The 25,241-nt window shown below is 39.9% G+C and overlaps 1 protein-coding gene and 1 pseudogene across 2 annotated transcripts in view; both read right to left on the bottom strand.

Annotated features, from left to right (window-relative positions):
* Positions 1-25,241, bottom strand: part of Hivep3 (HIVEP zinc finger 3) — a 490,457-nt gene that overhangs the window by 442,208 nt on the left and 23,008 nt on the right. The gene's annotated exons all lie outside the window — the stretch shown is intronic.
* LOC131423202 (ribosomal protein uL30-like) lies at positions 5,403-25,233 on the bottom strand (annotated as a pseudogene).

Below are 25,241 nucleotides of genomic sequence, written 5' to 3'. Positions count from 1 at the left end.
CAGCAAATCATTGTCTTATCTATATGAAAATGTCTCAATTGCTTTTAATATCCCTGTTATCTTCTCAAGTGAGTTCTTCTTTGTATATATCGGTCTTTGTTTTTTATGATTTTGAGTTCCTTTAGATGTCTGGTGAACCTTAGGTGATCACTTTCATTTGTTGGTGAAGGACAGATAACTCATGTATATTTCCTTTGTAGTTAGGAAGATCTATTTGCTCTAAATGTCAGGGGTAAACTGTAGCCTTTGTGTGGAAAGATCCTTCTCACTGGTAGACATAGCCAGGGAGCAGGCAGGTAGATCTGGAACTGCCACCATCATCAATGTAAAGTAGGGTACTCCTATGTGGTTCACCCCTAGTCTGAGGTAACTTCCCCTTTACCTTCTGTTTCCCAGAATTTCTTTTTTTTTTTTGGGGGGGGGGGGCGGGCAGTGGGGGCAGGTGTACTTGGAATTTAACTCAGGGCACTCGACCACTGAGCCACATCCCCAGCCCTATTTTTTGTATTTTATATAGAGACAGGATCTAACTGTGTTGCTTTAGCACCTCACTTTTTGCTGAGGCTGGCTTTGAACTTGCAATCCTCCTGTCTCAGCTTCCCAAGCCCCTGGGACTACAGGTATGCCTGGCCCAGAATTTCATTTCTATCTGCTGGATCTGCCTCAGCTATTGCCCTGCATTGCTCCCTGGCCCCAACTTCATATCCTGGGCTATCCCTTAGCATATCTTTCATAAGTTAAAAAAACAATTCTTAGAATTCAAATTGTTCTGTACACACTGTAGAAAGGAAAGAATTTCTTAGCCAAAAAAAAAAAAAAATGTCCTGAAGGCATCTCTCCAGTTAACCAGCCAGACTGTTGCTTGAAGCTTTCTCTTCTCTGTGTCAACTCAAAGCCTGGAGCTTATCTGAAGTTTCCCATCTGAGATACAATTCTCCATCTGAGTTCTTGGCTTGTTTCCTATTGTATTTTGAACACTTGAAATAATAAATTGCAAGCCCATCTAGTTCCTACCTTGCCGAAATTTGATGTGTCTCAACACATTGCAATGCCTCCTGTTTTCAGAGTTGTCATGAATTCCTTCCCCCCCCACCTCTTTCTTTAATTGTTGTTTCAGTGGGTTCTAGAAAGGCAAATGAATGTACTCATTCTGTCATCCTGAACCAGAATTTTCACTCCATATAGAAACTGTATTAATAGAATAATACAATCAACTTTTTCCCTCCATTTTTTAACAATGTAAGGAGTTTCAGAGTATCTTGGGAGCCTATATAATGTGGATGTAAAGATAATAAGCTAGGAGGGAAAATTAATGTACTATGTAAAAATAATTTAATTCTAGATTAAAGTGTATAAAGTCAAATACACTTTTTCTCCATAAGGATAATTAGTTTCTGTATTAACCTCCCATTCCCTTCAAAGTCAAAAGTTTAATATAGGTTATTTCCAGGTAAACTCATTCACTTCTGGGTAATATTAATCATTTCAAGATTAACCTGGTCAATTCAAGATGTCACATCACTGTCATCCTTCTTGCCAGGACTATCTAGGGTAGCCCTGGTGTTAGGGTAGGGAATACCTTTCCTGCCCTCCCTTGCCTGCCTTCCTCCTACCTGATCTTTGGCCATTGGCCTCTATCCCACAAAATGCTTCACTGAAGTCCATGGTCCTCAAATTGGCCCAAGCATCAAGAAAGAGGGGCCATGCATCCTTCTCACCTCAACTATGAGTTCCTCTGGGTTCACTGTCTCCCCAATTCTCAACCTTCTCTTTCTCCATCTGCCTCTTTGCTGAAATTAACTTAAAAAACAGGAATTTGAGATGCTGTCTTGTTCTAATCTCTAGTCCAACTACCCCATCCTTTTGTACTTTTGCTACTGTTCCACCATACAGACACAGGAACTTCTCCACAGGGCTTCATCCTAGGAGATAAGAGAACTAGAAAATGAGGTAGGGAATGTCCCTACTCTTGGATTTGTCCAACGTCATCTCCAAGGCTCAGCCCACTGCCAAAATAAAAACCAAGATGGAACACTGGCTATCTCTCCATGAACCCACTGGAACATAAGCCTATCTTTTCTGGTTGTTCTCTGTCCCTAGCTTAGGTTATGCATAGCTAGTTAACAGAACAAGGTGCTTTTGCTCCTCATCTAAGATGTCATTAGTGACTCTAAGATATATGTTTCTTTACAAATGCACACCTTTTAAATTTTCAATTGGGAGGTACAATTGATGATGTCTTAGATGTTACGGACTGAACATTTGCTTCCCACCAAAATTCACATGTTAAAGCCCTAACCTCCGATATGATGGGATTGGGAGAAAGGGCTTTTGAAGGTAAATAGGTTTAGATGAGCCATGAAGATGGGGCCCCATGACTGGGATAGTGTCCTTGTATGAAGAAGATGTGATGAAGCATGTGCCTACACACTTTCTTGCTGCCCTCTTCCCCATCCGCATGGGAAGACACTGAGAAGGATGAGAGCCCTTACCAGAACCCAACCATACTGGCACTCTGATCTTGGAGTTTCAGCCTCCAGACTCTAAGAAATAAATGCTTGTTGTTTAAGCCCTGCACCCCCATCTATAGTATTTTGTTACAGCAACCTGAATAGATGTAGACATTAAATTTGATGTAATATGGTATTTCTAATCTGTTGTTTATGACATAACTTTATGCCTTTTGTATTAGTTTGCTATGGCTGCTGTTATGCTTTAGAGGTGAGGTGTCCCTCAAAAGCTCATGTGTGAGACAATGAAAGAAAGTTTAGAGGCAAAAATGATTGGATTATGAGAGCCTTAACGCAATCAGTGTGTTAGTCCCCTGATAGGGATGAACTGAGGGGTGACTGCAGGCAGGTGAGGTGTGACTGGGGGAGGTGAGTCATTGTGGGCATGCCTTTGGGGTATATATTTTATCCCTGGAGAGTGGAGATTCTCTTTCTGCTTCCCGGTGCCATATTTCCCACTGCTTTCCTCCACCACGCTCTTCCACCAAGATGTTCTGCGCTTAGGGCCCAGAGCAATGGAGTCAGCTATCAAATGAGACCTTTGAAACCGTGAACCCAAATAAACTTTTCCTCCTCTAATGGTTCTTGTCAGGTCTTTTGGTCACAGCAGTAACAGAGCTAACTAAAACAACTACTATAAACTGTCACTTAAGCAGCAGAAATTTATCGCCTACAGTTCTGAAGGCTAAAGTTTGGGATCAAGGTATTGTCAAGGTTTATTCCTTCTGAGGGCTGAAGGAAGGATCTGTCCCAGGGCTCTCTCCTTGGCTCACAGATGGTCATCTCTTCCCTGTGTTTCTTCATACTGTCCTCTCTCTGTGGATGTCTGTGTCAAAATTTCCATATTTTCTAAGAATACCATATCAGATTAGAGCTCATGCTAATAACTTCATTTTACTTTGCTTACTGCTGTAAGACCCTATCTCCAAATACAGTCACATTCTGAGATACTTGGAACTAAGACTTCGCCATCCGAATTTGGCGGGGAGGGAGACATAATTCAACCCATATACCTTGATTCCTTCAAAGATTTGCTTTTGATATTCAAACCTAAACTCTCACAAATGAAGTCTTGCTTGTCTCTGCTATGAATTTGAAAACATAGGTATTTAAAATCCTGATGAGAGTGCTGCTTCCCTATTTTTACCATTATCTCCGCTTTTAACATTTCTGGAGAGTGGAGACTCTCTCTATAACAATTCAAATGTTCCTAGTAATGAATTAATAACAGAATAAGGAGAGGGGCATAGGAAAAAATTTTAAGTATTAATAGAAGTTTCTTTCTTCTTGGTGAAGAAGAAAGAAACTTCTATTAATACTTCAAAAGATTTCCAACTTAATTAAATCAACCCAAGATCCAAATTTGCTGGGTTAAACCAGAATCAGCTTGCCACTTACAGGGAAAGCTTTAAATGCTACTCAAAAATCTCTACTCAAGCATGTCCTAACAGCAGAGGAGTGGAAAGACACCCCCAAATTCTGAAGACATAGCCAAAGCAGCTTATCAGAAAAAAAGGAATGTTTATACCCCCTTGGTTAATCTCTAAATGCCTGTGAATTTTATGTCACCCTCCATCATCTTCCTCAACCCTGGGTGGCAACAGGTTTTAGAAGGAAGAAAAATTCAAAACAATCCCCCCCCCCAGTTTCGAGTAACATCCAGGAAGATGCACCCCGTTTATCCTATGATTTCATGTGCCCCTGGCATGATGCCCCATGTCTGAGAAGCACAGCTTTCAGGGGAGGAAACAGGAAGTTCCACAGATAAAGATTTTGTTGTTTTCGGCCAAAAAGGATCTTCATCTTGGCACTGCCAGGAAGCCAGTCCTTTCCCACCCAAAGGACAGCATTTCCTGAAGAGCACTGCCACGCTGCTCCCCAGCTGGCAGACAGTCTGCGAGGTGGAAAGGAACAACGGAGCTACATGGAGGGAGCTACATACACACTGCAAGGAAAGGAAGGTGCAAAGTGTGGGGAGAACATGGAGAGGAGGAGAAGCAGCCCCAGCACAGGGCGAGGAGGCAAGTGGGCGCGAGGGCACACCCAGGAACGCAGAAGGGAGAAGGCAGAGGAGGGGGGAGCTCAGGTTAGGGTCTGTGCCAAAGTCAGATGCGTCTGAACCGATGGTGGGACAACCTTACAGGAATAAACCCCAAATACCCACAGCCTGAGAATGGTTGCAAAGCAACAGCCTTTTCCCTCGTAGGTCCAGTGACTCTGTCCTGTCCTTTCCTTTCCACTGGTTTATGATATTGTGACAATCCACTTAAGTGAAGTTTCTAGTGCTGATGAAGCTGGAGCTGCCTGGTGACTTCTAAAGTTCTCTCTAAATTCTATGAGTTGATGATACATTTGGGTCTGCAAATCACTTAACCGACTCTGGAATGAATGCAACTCAGCGGCAGGCGTTTTCTCTCAGGTTTAATAAGTTAGAAAGAAGTTTCTGGTTGGTTTTCATTTGCATCTCTTCAGTATTCAGCATCAACTCTGAGTGTGTGTTGGGCTGGGTGCCTGTAGAGTACTGCCCAGGAAGGTCTCCTTCTATTCACCTTTGCCTACCCATCTTGCATAAAGATGCCAAAGAAGGTGGGAATCAGGTCTGTGTTTGTGCCAAAGACCCACCCATGTGGGCAGCTCATCAAAGCAGCAAGGAGGAGTCAAAGTGGGCCAGCTTCTGAAGATGAGTTCTACAGAAATCCCTGGAGCTGGTGGCCAATCACATCCAAACCCAGCCAGCAGCTGTACCAGCACGAAGAAAGAAAAGTGAACCTCTCCACTTCAGTTTGGAATGGGGACAGTTCACAGTTTTCAAACTCAAGCACATTAGGGACACAACTTTACTTTCTCTAATCAACTCATTTATATTTAAATCTTCTGTGTGATTAACTCCATGTAATTCAAGGTCTCCCCTCCCTCCCATTCCCCCAGAGGTGAGTTTAAATTCTGGTCTTCACTCAGTGAGTACTGAAGCCGCTGGGCTTGACCTACATACTGGGCCCCAGACTGTCTCTGTTCTTGGGCTCCCCAGACCTTCAAGGAGTTTGCCCAAGTCACTGTCCTTCAGGATCCAGTCTAGATACAGGGCCCAGTGTGCCTCCCCAGGGGCCACTAACTGGCCGCCTCTCCTTCTTCCAGTTCTTCTCTCCCCTCACCAAGGACACCATTGCCCCACTGGGAAGGGGGTGTTAAGAGGAGCTAGAGGAGGCTTCTTGAACTCATCAGGCATCCTTCTAAATCTTTTGTCTAAACATTGAGTCCTTTGGTGTCCCCATGAGGACTAGGCCTTGGGAAATCAAATACCAAGCATTGATTTCTGAATTCTGCTATGTCACTTGTCCCTTGAGGTAATGAACATAGAATGCCCTTGCTGCCTGAGCAGGGGGATGTGCCATAACTAAAAGAAACAGAGGGACAAAAACCTCCACGAATAACTGGAAATAGCATCAGCCACATTCCCCATCGTCCTTCAGCTGCCTGTGTGTCCACAGCCATGTCTGTGTTCCTTTTATGCTCTGTCGCCTTTGAACTGTTCCATCTAAAGTCCTTAGGAGAAACATCAAACAATTAGGTACCATAATTGCCAATTGCACAGGGATTAGAGGAAAGGGCAAAAGGGGCTTTTGGCTAGTCACACCAGGTGAGAACAGCAGGGACAGTTCAAGGAACCACAAGTCAGAGAATTTGGTCAAGGTGTAGGGGTCAAGTCTGCCACTTATGTTTTTAAAAAGATTAGATATTGACATATATAGGTATGTGCATTAAAAGAAAAGATGGAGCTTCTACTTTTTTTCTTTATTGGCTCTAATTATTTCCAGTAAATAAGAATAAAAATGAAATGCAGAGTGCAGGTAGAAGATGAGCAGTAGATAAAAGTAAAGAGGCAGAAAGGAGAAGGACGTTCCTTCACGGGCAGTTCAATTTTTATCATGAAGTTGGTAAAACACAAGACAAAATTTAAGAGTGCTAATTAGCATCTTCTCATTGTAGGGAATTTGGAAACTATGAAGAAATATAAAAATAAACCTAAAATCATCAGTAATCCCCCAAAAGATAGCCAGTGTGACATTTGGGTATGTTTCTATATATTTTTAAACATGTATATGAATATTTTTAATTATATAATCATTTTGTAAAATAATTTTATTTTGCTTTTAGGTGATTTTACATCTTACATAAGTAATACACTCATAATAATTCAAACAAATGACTTAGAAAGTGAATGTTTTCATAATCTTACCATCAGAGTTAATAGTTTGATGTACACTGTCCCAGAATTATCCAATAAAATATCCAATAAAATACACATGGGATCACACTACACAAACATTCATCAACTTACTCTTCTCAAAATCTCCTGGTCATCTGATTTTATCAGTTGAAACGCATCAACCTGAGTCTTTCTACCAGACCCAGTTAAAACGGGGAGAACCTTATTTAACCAGTCTTCTGTTAATACACAAAGTATTTTCAAGTTTAATATTATACAATGCTTCAATATCTTGATATACATATATATACACATATATTACATGTACAGACATATACATAAGAATACATATGTAGGTATATATATACAAACACATGCATGAGAATGAACAGATGTATAATATATATTCATTTGTGTGTGTTTGTGTGTGGTGTATATTTCCTGAGATGAAATTCCTAGAAATAAACTATTAGGTCAATAGGAGTCACGTTTTAAGTTTAAAGGATGCTGCCAAACCCGTCCAAAAGTGTTATGGAAATAGAAAATTCCAACAGTATTGCTACCATTTTTGAATCTTGAATGTCCCCAGTGGCCCATCTGTTGGTTTATTCCCCGGGGTGGGAATATTATTGGGAGTGGTGAAGCTGTTAGGAAGTGGAGTCTAATGAAAGATCCTTAGGTCATTTCATTAAGGGTGTCACTTTGCAGGAGATTGTGGGACCCTGGTTTCTTTCTTTTTCTGCTTCCTGGCCATGAAGTGAACAGTTTGGTCTACCATGAACAGTTTGGTCTAAGATGTAATGCCTTGCCACAGACCCAAAGTCTTACTGTAGATCATGGTTGAAACCTTCAAAACTGTGAGGCAAAATAAACCTTTTCTCTTTATAAGTTTACTATTGCATGCATTTATTATAATAATGGAGGACCAACACAAACAGGGTGTTCCCTTTTGTTAAATCTTGAAAACACTGGGTATTATCAATCTTTTAATATTTAATGATCTGATTGGCAATACATATTATTTTTTACAAATATTTCCATGGGGTTGATATTTCTTTACCTTTTTATTTTTATTATAATTTAAATTTTGTTTTTCAAAGAAAGTTTTAATTGTATGTAGTCCAATTCCTGGTTCCAACATTATAAAAATGCTGACCTGAATTTCATTTTATATTTAAATACAGAAGCTATCTATAAATTACTTTGATTTAAGAACTGAAGTGAGGATTCAGATTTTTTTTAATAAAAATTTAATAAAGTGTAAGATACACACTTTCTGTACAAAACATAAATGAACAACTTGATGAATTTTCACAAAATAAACTCCTAATATATCGTGACATATGGGGTGCCATCAAGATCAAGAAACAGAACATGATCCACACCTACAAGTCCTCTTAATTTCCCTTCCAGTCATTACATCCCCCAAGTAACAACAACTCTCTCTCATTTATATCACCAGAGGTCAGTTATGCCTCTTTGCAGGTCTAGTATCTTTTCCTCTGCATTATGCTTGTGATTCACCCATGTTTTCACACATAGTTATAGATTACTAATTCTCATTTCTGCCTATATTACACAAATATGATTTCTTTATATAATTCATTATTCCATGGCCTTTGGAAATCTAAGTTGTTTCTAGTTTGAGGCCAATGTGAATAATATAAATACTATGTACATTCTTATACCTGTGTACTGGTAAACATATAGACATATTTCTGTTTATACAAAGCAGTGAAACTTGGGTATAAGGTGTATGTATGTTCAGCTTTACTAAATAGATACTACTGAACAGTTTTCCATAGTAGTTGTATCAGTTTATGCTTCCACCAACAAATCATAACAGACCAACAGTTCCATGTTTTCATCAAAACTGAGTATTGTTTGACTTTTTAATTTTAGCCATTCTGCTGGATATGTAGATATCTTATTGGAGTCTTAGTCTGCATTTCTTTGACAACTAGTGAAATTGAATAACTTTTAATAAATGGATTAAACAATTGAACATCCCCTATGTGAAGTGGTTGTTGAAGTTTTTCACCCATCTTCTATTGGGTTACTTGTCTTATTGATTTGTCATTCTTTTATAATATCTTCTCCTACACTGTGTCTTGCCCTTTCATTCTTTAAATGGCATTTTTTGATGATCAGAAGTTCTTGATCTATCAAATATTTTCCTTTAATGTAACAGTGAATTCTGTCATTATGTATAATTATAATGGACCAATAAAATATGGGAAAATATCCTTTTCTGTGCTTTCCGTCTTGTCTAAGAAATGCTTGCCTAGTCTAAGATTACACAAATATTCTCTTGTGTTTCTTTCCAAGAAATTTGTGTCTTATCTCTTGTATGTAGATTACAATGCAGCTAGAATTGATTTTTATGAATGTTTTGAGGAAGATGTCAAATTTATTTTTTGCCATGTGAATATGAAGTTGGACCAGCACTATTTATTGAAACCCCATCCTTTTTCTATCATATTTTAGTGTTAACCTTTGTTGTAAATCAGGTGTTTATATGAGGAGCTCTTTCGAAATCTTCTAATCTGTTCCATTGAGCCAGAAGAAATGAAAATATGTCACCCTGAAATGTACCTCTTTAACATAAAAATTATCTTTTAGCTAATGATAATTAAGTTCTCCTTACTCCCCCACTTTTCTTCCTAAAGGCAGGATATAAATTCTCCTCTCCTTGGGACAGCTCTAGAGTCTTAGTCCAAAGGCAGCACCAGAGGAATTTACAAGCAACCTTACTCCATAGTTTCCCCCCATATATTTACTTTCTCATTAGTTTTCCTCCCTGTAAGGCCTAAAATCCCTTCTTTGTCCTTCATTTCTCTATAAATCTATTGCTCTTTGTTGAAGATGCTACATAAAACAAAATTGCAAGCCCCTGCCTTAGGTTACTTTTTATTGAGTTTTCTCCCCTATGATGTGTACTTCACACATTAATAAAATTGTTTTTCTCATGTTAACCTGGCTTTTTATCCATCACAAGAACACATGGGGGTTGAGAACAAATTGCATTTACTCCTTGACAGGGCCATTTGTCTATTCCAGCACAAATACCACACTGACTTCATTATAATAGCTTTATAATAAGTCCAAATATATTAAGACATAAGTTCTCCCAGGTTTCTTCTTATTCTTCATGTCTGTCTTAGGTAATCTTGACCCTTTTCCTTTTCCATACGGATTTTATAATCAGTTTGGAGATGTCCATTTTAAAGACTTCTGGAATTTTGAATGACTTCCTTAATTTCAGATTAACTTTGGGAAAACTGATATCTTTACAATATTGAGTCATTCCCATCTGTGAATATGGTATATCACTCCATCTACTTAAGCATTCCTTAATTTCTCTCAATATGTCTTTCTGGTTTTAGATCTTGCCCACCTTCACTGCATTTGTTTCTATGGATTTGTTGGCACTTTTTAAGGCTTTTATAAATGATATTGGTTTTTGAAATTTCATTTTCTTTTTGTTGTTGTTGTTGTTGTTGTCATCAATATATAAGACTACAATTGATTTTTCTTATTTCCTCTTTGAGACAGGGTTTTGCTATGTTGTCCAGGTTGGCCTCAAACTCATAAATTCAAGTAATTCTCCTACCTTAGTTTCCCAGTTGCTGAGACTACAGACATGCACCACCAAGCCCAGCAAAGTACAACTGATTTTTATGTATTGATTTTTGTATCCAGCAACCTTGATAAATTTATTATTAATTGTAATAATTTTAGCTGGGTGCAGTGGCACACACCTATAATCCCAGTAGCTCAGGAGGCTGAGGCAGGAGGATCACGAGTTCAAAGCCAGCCTCAGCAAAAGCGAGGCACTAAGCAACTCAGTGAGACTCTGTCTCTAAATAAAATACAAAATAAGGCTGGGATGTGGCTCAGTGATCAAGTGCCCCTGAGTTCAATCCCCCACAAAAAAAATTTTCCAATAGTTTTTTTTATAGATTCTTTCAGATTTTCTGTATACCCAATCATGTTTCCTCTTAATAAAGATGGTTTTCCAATCCATATGCCTTTTATGCCTTTCTCTGGCCTTACTACAATAGTTAGGTCTTCTAATGCAATGTTAAATAGTAGGGATAAGCAGACATCTGAGAGAGAATACTTTCAATATTCCACCATTAAGTATTGTGCTTACTTTAAGATACTTTTAGGTATTTTTTATCAGATTAAGGACTAAGACTTTTTTAAAATCATGAATCAATATTGAATTTTTATCAAATCCTCTCTTTTTTTGTATCCACTAAGATGATAATATGTTTCTCTACTTTATTCTCTTACTATAGGGAATCATCTTGATTTGTTTTCAAATATTAAACTACTCTCAAGGCTGGGATTGTGGCTCAGTGGTAGAGTGCTCGTCTAGCACATGCGAGGCCCTGGTTTAATCCTCAGCACCATATAAAAATCAATAAATTAAATAAAGGTATTGTTTCCAACCACCTCCAAAAAATAAAAAATGTTCCAAAAAAATGTTAAACTATTCTTATGGAAGAAGGATACTGGGGATCGAACCCAGGGCCTCATACATGCGAGGCAAACAATGTACCACTAAGGTATCCCCCTGGCCATTTTTATTTTGGCACAGTGCATTGCTCAGTCACCTAGACCGGACTTGCACACTTGAGCTTCTTTTGCCTTAGCCTTCCAAGTAGAAGGGATTAGGGGCATGTGCCACCACAGCCACCTAAACTACTCTTGAATTCCTGAAACCTATCCCACCGGTTATGATACATTAGCCTTTTTATGGATTGCTGAAATCATTTTGATTATATTTTGTTTAGGATTTCTGTATATATAAGAGTTTGGTCTTCAATTTTCTTTTGTTGTAAGGTCTTTGCCAAGTTTTTGTATGATGGTTTTTCTTTAGAAAAAAACTTGGAAGTGCTAACTTTTTTTTTTTTTTACTTTCTAGAAAAGCATGTAAGATTGATGTTATTACTTTTTTAAAATGTTTAGAAGACTTTACTAGAGAGATCATCTGCAAATAAATTTTGTTTATCTTTCTGCTATTTGGTGGGAAGTTCTTGAATAATAAAATAAATTCTTTAGTACAGTGCTATTTAGATTTTCTATTTCTTCTTGTGTTTTGGTATGTCAGGTTTTTCAAGGAATTTATTTCTTTCATTTAAATTGTCAAACATGTTGGCATAAAACTGTTCATATCTTCTAACTAAAGATGCATCTTAAATGTCTAAACAGTTTCCTCAAAATCACTTATTGAGTAATAAATCTCTTATAAAATTATAAAATACATTATATGTGAATTTCATTTAATCAGTCATTCAAAAATATATATAAAGAATCTGTCTTCCAAGCTCTTTCCTTTCCTTTGGTCAGATTGTCCTGGTCCCAAAGCACCTTCAATTTTTCTTCCTTACAAGAAATGCTTTCTTCCTTTCTCCATAAATTTAACCACTTTTGATATATAGATCAAGTCTTTCTTCCCCTGTGATAGCTCCCCCAATTACTAACTACATTAGTGTTTTTTTTGTCTTCCTAGATACTGATTATATATATATATACATAATTTTTTAAATGGCCCAGATTTGTCATAAATTTTTCCCTATTTCCTACAACCTCCTAAGAAGACTAAAAAGTCCTTTGTGAAAAGGTCTCTGTTTCATATTTCCATGTATTCTTCTCAGAACCCACCCAATCCTAAAACCATAGTTTCTACACTGAATAAATATTTTTTAACAACTGCCTGATTAAAGCTACCATCCCTATTTCTTTTTTCCTCTGTAAGAAATGAATAGTAACATAAGAGAAAGCAAAAAAAAAATAAAGATTTTATGATGTGGATTCTTCCCTGTAGATGAGTAGCCATTGTTTGGGAATAATTATAAGCACTTAGCACATAGTACCCTGAATGCTGGAGCTTTGGTTTTAGGCACTGTGGAAGTTAAAACAGACATCCTCTGTGTCCCTGTAAAGCTCATGAATTTCTTAACTTATTATTCCATTCTTTTCATAGTAGCTTTGGATCAAAACAGATCCTTAATTTTAACATAATCAAATTTTCAATCCTTTCTTTAGTGAAAGCTAATGTTTTTGCATATTATTTAAGAATCCTTCCCTATGCAAAGATCACAAGAGATATATCTAATTATTCAAAACTTTTCTAGTGTTTCTTTTCCTAATTAAGTTTTTCAATCCCTTTGAAATTGATTTTCATGTCTTATGTAAAGTGACATTCAAATTATATATTTTTTTTCATATGCATACCCATCAGCCTCAGTATCATTTACTGGAAAGTTCACTCTTTATCTTAGTGTCCCCTTTGCAACACACCAACAGTTCAGAAATGTGAAGTAGTTTCCAGGTTTTCTATTTGTTCTATTGGACTATGCGTTTATCCTTGAATCAATACCATGTTGTCATTACTACAACAGCAATACCCATAAAGTCCTCTGACCTAGTTCTTCTTTAAAATGTCTTATCTGTTCTCATTTAACATAGCTATGATCAATGTTATTTCTACTTCTCTTGGTAGTTTGTTTTTGGGTTTTGGGGTGTGTGTGTGTGCGTGCGTGTGTGCTTTTCCTCCTAAGTATGCTCCTGGACTTGATCCATTGCTGCAAGAGTCTCAGGGAGCCTTGTATACATGTGTGGGTTATTTATTCACCAACGTTAAACCCCAGGATAGAAGATGTGAGGAACAGGACTCCTTCCTCGATGGCATGTGTTGATTTCAGAGGCAGAGGTGGTCAATGCGGAGAACAATGGAATTTTCCTGGGAACTGGGCTGTAATGAGAGGTACCAGCCATGATTATAACCCACCATCTCTTCCCCAATCCTTTCCTTTCAGTTTCTGAAGATAAGGCAGAAAACAATCTTCTCTGAAGATACTTGATAACAATTCCATAGAACAAAAACACATGCTTTATGTACCACTTTCAGATTTTCTGATCTTAGTTCAGCTGGTGGATGAGCTGACTGATGCTTCTGCCCCATATCCCATCTCCTTGAGGAAGCTCACTCTATTCTTGGTAGCATGATGGGCCACAGAGAGGTGGAAAGGGTGCAAGAACCAAGCGAGTGCCTGGAAATACTCCCCTGGAAGGCAATTTTATGAATGAGTTCTTCCAGACAAATGTCACCAAACCTCCCCAGGTGCTCCTCAATCACTGTGTCATCTCTCAGGGGAATGGTCTTATTCTTGACCTCTGCTTGTCCATGTTTCAAGATGAGTTCCTGGATAGCCTTCAGATTTGGAAATCCCCAGGTCACAGAAGGTTTCACTATCCGTAGCATTTTTGGGTTTGGGGGTGACTTTGACAAATACCACTAAACATTTTCTTCAGACAAAGTCTTGAGATGGCCCTCTGCACCAGTAAACTCACCCCATCAACCCTTTGGATGGAACAACAAAGACCAAGGAATGTCTATCGGGCACTTCCAAAGCATGAGGTTTCACTAAATCATCTGAGGTATACTTTGTCACATTGCTGCCACTGGGAATCATGTAGATGATTCCATGTCACTTAAACCTGAACTCTTAGCCTTTCCTCTGCTTCTCTGCCAAAAGCACCTGCTTTGTCTGGGCAGCTCCGAGGGCCTGATAAGCTTTCCTCTTTTTCAAGAGATTTTTCTGGAACCAAAGAGATCTTTTTTTCCTTGCTCTTCCTCCACCATCTTCCCAATGCTGTGATTATTGCTCATAATGAGTTCTTTTTTTGTTGTTGTTTTTATAGTGTGCTGTTCATTGGTGCAAAAATTTTCAAACTAATATTTTCCTGAGGAAAAGAAATTTTGTATTCCTAACAATGCTTTAATCATAATGCCTATTTGAGCTAATATTTGGCTTCTTATTTGACAGTATACATTTTTTCCACCCTTTTACTTTCATTCTCTCTGTAACTGTATGTTACAGATGGATCTTCCTCAAGGAGCTAGGCTGTTTACCTACTCTGCTTCCATTCTTTTTGTGTTTTTTCTAGAAATTACAACATATGTTGTTAACCTAGCCTGAAGAGAGTCATTATCTTTACTCTCCTTCCAGGGAACACAAGGACCTTGGAATGCTTTTGATTCCTCTTACCTCCTTTCTTTACTCACATGTCATTTTTGTTTTTATTTCAATTCCATATATTTTATCCAATAAGATAATAAAATTTTGTTTTATACTTCATTATTAATCTGCATTACCTACATATTGATTGCTTTTTTAACACCCCTTATTTCTTGTCATCTCTTAGCTTTTCCACCAGGAGTCACTTTTCTTCAGTCTGCAGAATATCAATTAAGGTCGCCTTTAACAGAGGCAGAAACCCTAACGTGGTGAAGCACTCTGATTTTTCAATTATTCTTGAAAGATATTTTTTCTGTGCATAGAATTCTAGGTTGTCAGCTATTTCAGTTATAGACCTTACTATGCTATCTTTCTGGCTTCTGTAGTTAGGGTTAAGAAATATGTAACCACTCTTTCCAACGTAATTTGCCTTTTTAAATTTTTTTCTGGTTGCTGTTAGGATTTTCTCGTTGCCTTTACTGTTTTGAATTCAGGGCTTAATAAATTTTACCAATTCTGGGAAAATCTCAATGCTAATTCCCTTGAATAGTTGCTTCTGCTTGGTTCTTTCTTTCCTCTCCTTTATAAACTCCAACTAAGTACATGTTAGTTGGAATTGTGATGTGGATTCTACCTGTAGATTCTACCTCCATGTCTTTGAACCTCTCTTCCATATTTTCTTTTTTGACTCCTTGTTCAGAATTCTGTATAGTTTCTTATCCCTCTTCATCCACTAATCCCTTTTGACCTTATCTAATAAGCCATCTAATGGTAAGTTATTGCATTTTTAAATTTTAGTTTTGCATTGTTTATTTTGTAGAAGTTCTGTTTGGTCTTTTTCAAATTTGCCAAGCCACTGAAGATATGTAAGTTTGCCTTTATCTCTAAGAACATAACAAGCATAGTTTTTTGTCTCTATACTTACAACACCTAAAGAATTTGAATCTTTTATCTGTCCTGTTAATCACTTCTACTCTTTCATCATATTTTATTTTCTTCTGTGCCTTATTATTTCTGATTATACCATTCACCAATCCTAGAAAATTAGGAAAAAGGTAACTTCCTACAAAGACTCACCTTTGATTGTTCCAGGTATCTAGGGTTGATATAGGATACAAAACCAACCTGCAGCTACCCACACCAAGTTCATGGCTTAGGGTTCTCTGAAGTTGAGGTGATTATAAAACCATCAAAATCTGTCAAAAGGCTGACTGCTGACCACAAGTTCGCTTTCCTTTTTATTTGGGTTCTTTTCAAAACCAAGGCAACCTTCTCTGCCTTGGGGTGAGGACACAGTTTTACTTCTGGTTTACTTTTGTCCTGACAAGTTACAGCTCCATATGGAGATGGTCTCCTATGAGACTCTCACCTTGCGCAAGCCATGTACTTTGACTCCTAACCTCCTTGTCCTACAGGGTTGCCAAACCACAGTCTATATTAGGATCAACAAATGTTCTCAGGGCAAAAGCAACTTAGATGTTCTAGTATTTTATCCAGCTCTCTAGGTTCCCAATTGATCACAGATTTTGTCCTCATAGTTCCTTTTTATCTTCTCAGCTTTTAGTGCTTTTAAGGAAATCTAAAATGTTTTCAACCTCAAAAATATATTCAACATTTAAACATTTTCAGTGGAACTTTGGTTCAAATAACCTAGCCTACCACTTTCAGAAACAGAAGTCTAACAATTTTTTTCTTCATAATAATTGAGTGAGCTAAATTTTCCTGGATATCTATTGTATTTGCATGAGATACTCTTGGCAGAACAGGGGACATGCCAAGGATACTTTCAGATGACATATTCTCATAACCCAAAGGCTCTCTTCCCTGCTACCACAGAGATAAAATGCTTCCTACAAATATGGCGGCTCACCTACGTGATGATGCAAATTCTCTTCTTTTACTCTCTGAACCAAACTATATACCCAGCTACACATTCAATTCCTACAATTGTTACAGCAAGGGATATAACTTTTCCACATCAGGGTATACTTCCCACCTTGTAAATATGACTTTTCTGGTACTTTCTAAGAAGGTACTGCTGGGCTCTGTGTATCTCTATTCTACTTCTCTTCACTTTCTACCATGTAGTTTCCACCTGAGCTCATCTACTTAGAACAGTCTTTGCACATATTTTGAAATCTGTGAATTAAATTCATATCCAGCTTTTTCTAAAATTAGAGTTTTCAAAGTTTTTATTTTATTTTTTTCATTTTCCTTGTTGCTTTTGAATGTCTCCCAGGAAGAGAAATGGAAATACAACCCAGTGTAGTAATGTTTGTGCTCAGAGGTTCAAGTCATCCTGACTCCCCTCTTTCTCTCACATCTAATAACCAATACACCCTTTGTCAACTCTACCTTAAGATGTATTCAAACCTCTATCCTACTCAAAGCTACCATTGTATCTTATGTGGACTATTGCACAGCCTCCTAATCAGCATTCTGATTAAGAGAATCAGACTCACCTAGCAGAGTCACCCTCTCTGGGCTGTCTACAAAGCTGGAGAAATGCTGGGAAGCTTTAATTCAAACACAGAACAAGCTTTCATTCACCTTAGCTGCTTTATATACCCACTACACATCCAGTTCCTATTCTCCATACATTTTTTAACACATAAACTAGATCATATCACATATGCTCAAAATCTTCCAATAGCATCTCACTTCAGAAGCAAATCCTGTCTTCAATACAGCTTGAGACCTTGCAATCCCTTATATCCTCCTCTCCTAATATTTGTTGCATTCCAGCTGCCATATCCTCCTTGTTCTGCACACGTGCCAAGCATACTCCCACCACAGGGCCTTTGCAGTTGCTGAATCCTCTGCCGAGAGTGCTCCATCTCTAGGTTTCCTTGTGGCTCACTCCCCATCATTTCATTTCCACCTCTGCTCAAATATTGTTTTATTGAGGGGCCTCCTTGAACGACCTCTCTAACATAGTATCACTGCGTGATATGCCCATTCTCTATCTCTATACTGTTTTATTTTTCTTCTTGATATTTATTACCACTTTGCATATTTTTACATTTTTTTTGCACTTTTGTTTGGAGTTGTCCATTTTTCTTCACCAAAATACAAGTCCTAGAAGAACAGGACCTCTGACTGTTTTGATTCACTGATAAACCACAAGCATCTAGGATAGTGCCTGGCATTATGGTAAGCACTCAACAGATATCACTCTGCCAATGCTGTAGATAGAGGAATTTCATTACAGGAAGGACCAGGCAGCTCCTTTCTTTCTGTTGCCCTGTGATCTCTCACCTCTGTGCCACTGGCTTCTTTGTTCACTAAACCACCATCCTAAGGTCACAATTTTCAGCCTGAGTCTACAATCCTTCTTACCTGAAATACCTGATTCAATACCCAAATCCCAAGTCTAGTTAGTCTGTTACGGTCCATCCAGAGTCCAATTAGTCATAGCTAAGGGTTTTAGGGAGGGGAATGTGGGTGTGTCTATCCATACACCTAGCAGAGTCACCCTCTGGGCTGTCTACAAAGCTGGAGAAATGCTGGGAAGCTTTAATTCAAACACAGAACAAGCTTTCTCTAATATATCTTCAACACTGGCAGAAAAAAAATGTACATAACTTCTATTAGATGCCTCTAACTCAAAGGCCTTCAGAGTCCTGGCAGGTAATATAAATGAGTAAGGAGGGCAAGGTGGAAATAATGGCAAACAGGGGAATTCTATGCTACATCCAAAGAGAGAAGCCACTCTACCTAGTTCCAAAGAGGAATGGGGACCCAAGGTTGTTAGATCTTCCGATGGTTCAAGAGAAACCAGAAATCTGTATTTTAGTATAAAATCTCCCACTTTTTAAAAAATGACAACTAACTTGATTTTTAAAAATTCTATGCAGAACAAATAAAACCCCTCTGCTGACCAAATTTGGCTGGGGGCTCTCAGTGTGCAACTTCTATTTTATACTGTCAGCTCAAAAATAGGACACAGGTAATTTATCACACTCAAAAGCAAAGTTTCCCAGGGGGTTCAGTGGGAAGATTTCATTAGCTGGAGTAACCAGAACTCTCAGTCCCTTTCAAAACCTCCATCTTCTCTACCAATTCTGGTACAAACTCCCACCAACTTTAACCATGAGAAAACATCTGGGCTTTAGAATCAAAATATCTGTTCAAAAGCCAGTGTTATATCCTAGAATTCTTTACCCTCTCTGAACCTTAGTTTCCTTATCTGCAAAATGGGAATACTAATTCCCATTTTGGAAGAGTGCTAAAGAATAAATGTAAGTAATGCACCTGGCAAGTAATAGAGGCACAGATAGATAATAACTATTATTAACAGTCTAGGATCTGCCTTTACCAAAGAAAATCATGATACATGATAATTCAACAACTGTGATACACAATGTCTATAATAAGCTAATAGCACCTGCACCTCTTTGTAGAAGAAGAGAGTAAAAATGCTTTAATAAGTAGAATAAAGATGGGAAACAGCTCTGTAGGAGCCCAGGTTTTGACACCAAGGTACATGCTTGTGAACTTAGTCCAGAATGTCTAAGTTTGTAGAAACCAGTACTAATTAAAATTCATAGACATCAATTATCTGATTATTCAAGAACTCTCACAGCTCTTGAAGCCATTTTTCATATGCACATTACAACACGACACTGAGTCAAGTGAAGGCATGCCAGTTCCCCCAAAGGCCTGAAAAAAAATGAATCCTGTAGCTCAGGGAGACACACTGGGAAAGAAAGCCAAGTATGTGCAGCAACGCTTTCTCCATGCCAGGTAGACCGCAGGAGCTGAATGGGAGTCCTCCCTCCATTGACAGATGCAGAGAAGAAGCAATCTCTGAAAGGGTGTTTCACCACCTTTGGAAAAGCCTGTCCCCTGCCATCCACATGCCCTGTGCCTTTCCAGGAGGAGCAACTCCATGAAGAGCCATGAGGTCTGAGAGAGAATGCGTAGGACACTAGGCCCTGCTCCACACAGTGCACACTTAGAGAGTCACGAGACCAGGTTGGGGCCATCCCAAAGGAAGCACAAGCTGTGCTTTCTCCAGGAGCCAAGAGAACCCTCTAGAGCTGAATCCAGAAATGTGTTTCAGCCAGCAGAGAATGCTCAGTAGGCTTCTCACCCAGGAGGTTTAAAAAGAAAGGAATTCATCTCTGATCAGCTGTACTTTCCCCCCAAGAAGGGCTGAACCTCCGACCCCCATGCCAGATTTGCCTGGTCTAGTCCTATTTCTCAGACCCTCATGGTTCCTATAATCATGCATACCCATTATCAGTTTTCCTCTGGGGAGACCCAAGCACTGGAAAACCACTTACCTCCTTCATTGCCAAGCCTCTCCTAGTAAGCAGGTGATCAGTAATTATTGATGCTATTTCTAGGTTTAAGAAAAGGGAGCTTTGGGACCAGAGGTATGGCTCAGGGAGAAAGAGCTTTCCTAGCATGCACAAGACCCTCGATTTGAGCTCCAGCACTGAAGAAAAAAAAAAAAAACAGAAGAAGAGGAAAAGGGAGGCCCAGAAATGGGACAGAGGAGTTGACAATTGCTAAAGATGTGCATGGGGTAAACAGGGATTCAGAATATTTTTTATAAATTTTTGGGTATGTTTAAAATTTTCCATAATGAAAAAAATTGTTAAAGGAAAGTAGGAGGAGGATGCAGATGCAACTTGAAAACAAAACTATGTTGTTCACTCTCTACACTGCGTCTGGACACAGAACAATCTGGGAAGTGCTCTGGCTCTCAGATCCACAGCCTAGAAGGTCATGTGCTCCTGGAGCAGAGATTGTATCTTCTAAGCAACACACTCAATGTCCTCAACAAAATAACCTTTGCAAATTTCCCTAAAACTTTTCAAAATTATTCTGGCAGGACCCAGCTTCCCTTCTTGGCCTGTGAACCCTCTGCCTCCACAAATCACCCCTCCAGCCTCTTCCCATTACAAGAGCCTCTACTCCCTGTTCCAAACTACTGTGTTGAGCAATTCAGCCATCAAAACAGTTCCTGGGTGGCAGCCGAATGCCTGGGTTTCAGCGACTTGTTTGAGTTCTCCCTCTGGATGTCAGATGTGAGGATACTTGCTTTCACTTATTTTTGGGGGGGTGAGAGGCAAGGGAACCAGGGATTGAGCTCAGGGGCACTCGACCACTAAGCCACATCCCCAGCCCTATTTTGTCTTTTATTTAGAGACAGGGTCTCACTGGGTTGCTTAGCGCTTCGCTTTTGCTGAGGCTGACTTTGAACTCTCAATCCTTCTGCCTCAGCCTCAAAGTCACTGGGATTACAGGTGTGCGCCACTGCACCCAACTTTGCTTCCCCTTTCTTGACCCCTTGCTTTCACTTTTAAGGGGTTAGGGAATACTTTGTAGTTTCTCTGCCTTCCTCTTCTCTTCAACCTCAATTTGCTCTTCATCAAATTTTTTTAACCTCAAGTGGAGTTTCACAACTGACCTGTGCATTGTAGGATGGTCAGCAATCTCTCTGGTCTCCACCCACTGGATGCCAGTAGCCCATATGCCACTCCCAGTTGTAACAACCAAAAATATCCCCAGGTTTTGCTAAATGTTCCCTGTTGGTGGGGAGGGTCCCTGGTTGAGAACCAGTAGCCTTAAAGATGTTCAAAATATATGACCAAAATTGTCCTGGTTAATAATAATAATAAATTATTATTATTATTCGGTTTATTTCCATATATACCATTGGACAATGTATTTTAACTTATAAATTTGTAAATATGAGTATTTAAGAAATGTTGCATTCTAAACCAGAAATACATAAAGTAACAAGAAAAAAATGAACTTAACATTCGCAAATATGTTTTCTTTGCCTTGGTGGTTTCCTGTGTAAGTCTTATTTGCTTCTCCCAAATGATCCTGTTTTCCAGTCAATGTGGTCATCAAGGCATGTCTCGCTGAGCCCTCTTGGAATACCACACAATCTCAGTTTAAATTGGAAGAAAAGCTTCCAATGCCTTTCTCAGCACTTCCCATGACGCGCGCTGGCTCTCGAGCACATATTTAACAGGGGTCACTGGAGAACAGAATCCCCCAAAAGAGCATTTCTGAGGGGGTGGGGACGGGGGAATGTACTGCCAATGTGTTCTAGTGGTCCAGCTCTGAAACAGTTGCACCCAACTCCTCTGCATAACCCAGTGAAAGTCACACCCTTTTGCATCTGAAACCTTCCATGCCTAGAGCACCTACTTCCAGTTTTGACTTCGAGACATGGGGGTCCAGTGGATGCTCCAATGCAGGCTTCCCCTCTCTCCTCTATCACATCCTGTACCTCTGAGGCTAGAGAAACACCCAATTCCCAACCTGACTAGAAGTTTAATGAGAGGTTAAAGCAGCCAGTGTCAGAGGCTACAACACCCCTGGGGAAATGCTGTTATTTTTCTTCATCAGGCAGAGGGAGTTTCCCACTCTATTTAAATGGACACTCCCCTCTTGAGAAGAAAGGAGATCTGTTTACTGGTCTGCAGAGGCCTTGCATTAGCCGCACTTTATTGCACAGCTTTGGGAAATATGCAGACAAAACTGTCTCTCCTCCCCTCTCCACTGACTTCCCAGTTCCATCAATGGCTCTCCCAAGCCTCCATCCTCTCATACACCCAAGAGATGTGGATCTCTGATGCTGTGGGCAGACAGTCACTGGATGTAGGGGGTTCTGTCATCGGGGGTCTAGTTCCTCCTGGTCTTCTGTAGCTTCCCATTCCCTACCACTGGATACAGTCCCATCTTCTCAGATGCATGGATTTGTGAAGCAGACCAAATGTTTGCCCTTGGAGGTGTCCAAGCAGGAGTAGGATGAACAAAGGTGCCCACTTAAGGGGGCATTTATCCGCTGGACAGGTAATGGAGGGAGAAGGAAGAGGGTTTTTAATTACACGACTTAAAGCATCCTTCCATCCCTGATTTGCTGTGATTCTGGGAACTCCTTGGTCTGCGATTCAGGTCCTGCCATCCTCCAACCACAAGCCTCCTGTAAAATGATACTCAAATCTTATGCTGTGCCTTATAGAGGAGGACATTTCATTCTTAGGTGCATCTACTGCTCTCTCCAGTAGACTAGTTAGCTCATTGAATTTAATGACTATTATTCCATCAATGAGGAAATGGGAGGTATGGAGATGAGGCATCTTAATAAAACCATAGATGAGTTGGTGGCAAAGTTAAGTCCAGAAGAAGAACTCCTAACTTGATTCTTGTGATGACACTGCAAAGCACTCTTATGCCCTGATGCAGAATGCAACACTCTACAAACAACAGGTAGAAATAAACACCTACGGAAAGAAGGCAGACCCACACATTGGTTAAGGATATGGACTCTGAAATCAGGTTACCTAGGCTAGGCTCTGGCTGTCATTGGCTTAATTATATGACCTGAGTTAAGCAAGGGGGCTTCAATCTAATTGCCTTAAACACAAGGTAATGACAGTCCCTTCCTTATGGGATGGTTGTGAGAATTAGATAACTTAATAACTGTAAAACACTCTAAATAGTGCCTAGTAGCTAGGGCAGTGGCACATGCCTGTAATCCCAAAGGCTCAGGAGGCTGAGTCAGGAGAATTACAAATTTGAAGCCAGCCTCTGCAACTTAGCAAGGCCCTCAGCAACTCATCGATACCCTGTCTTAAAATTAGAAAATAAAAAAGGGACTGGAGATGTGACTTAGTGGTTAAGCGCTCTTGGGTTCAATCCCTGGTACCAAAAACACTAGTGTGTAGTAGATATGCTAATAAAATATGACATCATTATCATCCTCATAGCTCTACTATAACCCCCAAATATAACAAATACCTTGCTTTAAAAAATACAGCCTAGCAAATCAAAACTGAATCTTGTTATCTTAGAAATTCATCCAAAAAGAAATCAGTATGGAGCAAAAACTCATATGATATTAGTCCAAAAAATATATAAGTGACATAGTGACTGCAACCATTACTACCAGCAGGAATGACCTCATAAAACCTCACAGATCAAAATCATTTTAACACCTACCGCACCAAAGAATTTTTTTAAAATTACCTAGCCTCTAGCAATAATTATCTTAAGTAAAGTGGGCTGCAAATCTGTTAGAGAATTGTTTTTTCTGTGATAATATTTCTAGTAAATTGCAGCTTCTATATTAAAAGTACTGGTGTGGCAGAACTGGCATACTAATAGAAAGATTATTATAGAAAGACTATTAAAATGAATTAGATATTATTAAAGATTCAACACTACAACAGCGCCTGATTACAAAGGATTTCAAGCCTATTGCTTAATGGGCAGATGAAAGTGCTAATTAAGCCCACTCGTAAAGGATGTCCCTAGGCAGGTCTGTAAACCACAGGTAGCAAGAGGTCTTCAAACTAAATGAGGAACCAGTAATGCCTACCCAGTTGGATAAGGTCCTACTGGGAAGATGGGGAGGGAACAGGAAGACCTAAGGTTTTCTGCACTGGAGGGGTAATCTAGTAAAAGTAGACAAGTATTCAAACTTAATTTGAACAGTAGCTTTTTCCCTTAACTGCTTCATCAGCAACACTTGGAATTCCTCCTTTGCTTGAGTGAAGAAAACCAAAGAACCCGCCATAAATTGGAAATCTTCAATAAACAACACAATCAAAGAGAGGCAGAAAAAGCTTTGCCATCACTACTCAAGTCTTCTCAAGCAACCAGACTACACTCTCTTCTCAGACACCTTGGTTAAAAGCACCTCTCGCTGCAAACACAGCCTAAAGCTCTCAGTGGTTCTTAAAAAGAGTTGCTAGACTACAGGCATCAACCGTGCCGTTTCAGGATCTATTTTGCTTTCCCACCTTGTTAATTAACTAATCAGGGATGGCAAAGCACCTCACAGATATGAAGTGTCAGGAAAATGCTCAGTAATTTCGCCTACCTGGTCTAAATATCAATACTAAATTAAGAAGGGGGAAGGGTGAGAGACTGAGCTGTCCCCAGATTGCTGCAATCCGGGGCTCCCTAATGGAGAAGCGGAGAGACCCGCGTGCCCTGCAGCAGCCTCTAGCCCCAGAGCAGGGCTCTCGGCAGGACTTCTGGAAGAGAAACCTGGACCAGGGCCACCTCAGGGCAAAGGCAACGCGGCTCACGAGGCGCATCCTCGCTGCTCAGCCTCCATCTCCCCGCATCTCTCGGATGTCAACAAACCCGGACCACAAAGTGAAACTTTCCTGGCCCCAGAGGTCGCGCCGGGTCTCTACCCCTTGCTTGGGAGCAGACAGGTGTGGGGCTGGGGTGGAGACCCCCGCCCCGAGTCCCAGGGATTGTGGAATTGGCCCTGGAGGGGGCTCAGGACCAGCTCCCTATGTCTGAAGCAGGAGGGCGGCCGGGTACCCTGGCTGCAAGGCGCGGCACCCTAGATTTGAGGGTGGGGGTGGGGAGGGCTGTTGTCCCGCCCCCCGGGACCGCCCCCGGCGGCAAGGGGAGCCGCGGCGCTGACACAGTCTGGAGGGGGCGCCCGCGCGGCGGACCGATCCCGAGAAGGGGGACGCGATGGCTCGGCAGCCACGGCCGGCC

The sequence above is a fragment of the Marmota monax genome, unplaced genomic scaffold, assembly GCF_021218885.2.
Source record: "Marmota monax isolate L192 unplaced genomic scaffold, Marmota_monax_Labrador192_F-V1.1 WCK01_AAM20220418_F8-fsc00008, whole genome shotgun sequence".
Classification (NCBI taxonomy): Eukaryota; Metazoa; Chordata; class Mammalia; order Rodentia; family Sciuridae; genus Marmota; species Marmota monax.
The sequence above is the reverse complement of the archived record's forward strand: the minus strand, read 5'-3'. Positions and strand labels throughout refer to the sequence as shown.